Raw genomic sequence first — 1,383 nt, forward strand, 5'->3', positions numbered from 1 at the left:
AAATGCATTAATATATTTCTTAAATGCTCTCGGACTAAATGAGAGCTTTTGTTCTACTATATTCATATTAGGACAGTGTGAAAAAGAATGCCTTATTCTCACAGTGTGATGTGTCTCATTCAACTTTTGAATGTAAACAAAATTAAAGGAGCTTTCATTAAGACAAATCATTCAACCCAATCACCTTATATTAATTCTCAAGTACCAACACCATATATTGTAATAGATTTAATTAGTAAAGCCAAAATATGTAAAAGGCTAAAAGCTCTGACTCAAACCCTTGACCACAGTCATCTGCACCCCTTGAGTTCTTATTTGATGGTGGTTGTCATTATCTGTCTCTAAACATACAATCCATTTTGAATTTAGGATTCATGAGGAAAGTTGACCGACGGATCATATATATTTTGAAAAGCAATGGCCATTCTCAAGTCTCAACTAGGTCAATTTCTTATTTTATTTCAAATTGATGATTTCATGTAAATGGAAAATGCTAATTTGATAAGAGTAGTATTAGATAGTTAAAGGTGGAAGACTTAGAATTTGGCAAAAAAAAAAAAAAAAGAACTTATTTAAGTAATTTTTTTATATGATAATTAGCAACTTGAATAAAAATAACCAACCAAAAAAAAAGTCTAAATAACCAACCAAAAAATAAGAAGAAAAAATGGAAGAATGAGCTCATGAAGAGATTAATTGGCGTCAAATTCTTGAGTCCGGAGGTAAAATAGCTCATTGAATGAGCCATGGAATCGTGCTATATTTTAATGGTCTTTAGTGTTGCCAATTGAGCTCAAATTGGTTCAATTCGAAAGCTTCCACATGGTGCCTCAATTCATCTTCAAAATTCTTTACCAATGGATGGACTTCTTGCAACAAATGAGTTTATGTGTGGTCTAATGATGGGTAGAACATTATTTTTTTTGTGTTGTCTATTTAGAATACCTATAAATTTTCAATCATACAAATGGAAGTATTGATGGACATAATATTCCATCATAGAAATTTTAGAAATATAAGAATGGGACTCATTTTATTCATCTTCTAAAAGTCTTTACCAGTTTATGGAGTTCTTACAATCAAAGTCAACTATCATAAATAAAGGTTTCTTTTTACATACCTAGTTACTTACTAGAACTAAGTCTCATTTTAATCTATCAAATTAGTAAGTTGTACTGATTTAGTCCTTAAAATTTTAATGGTTATCATTTGGGCTTCAAATTCAAAAAAATGTACTTAAGTAATCTCTCCGACTCTCGTATATTTTTCGTCACCGAAACTCAACGCGATTAATGACGTAACCTAACCCTTACCACACTGGACATAGCCAAAAGATGGCACACGTATTTTGACGCTAAACAGAACTTGAAATGAGGTCTTTTG

This window comes from Arachis ipaensis, chromosome B01 (assembly GCF_000816755.2).
Source record: "Arachis ipaensis cultivar K30076 chromosome B01, Araip1.1, whole genome shotgun sequence".
Lineage (NCBI taxonomy): Eukaryota > Viridiplantae > Streptophyta > Magnoliopsida > Fabales > Fabaceae > Arachis > Arachis ipaensis.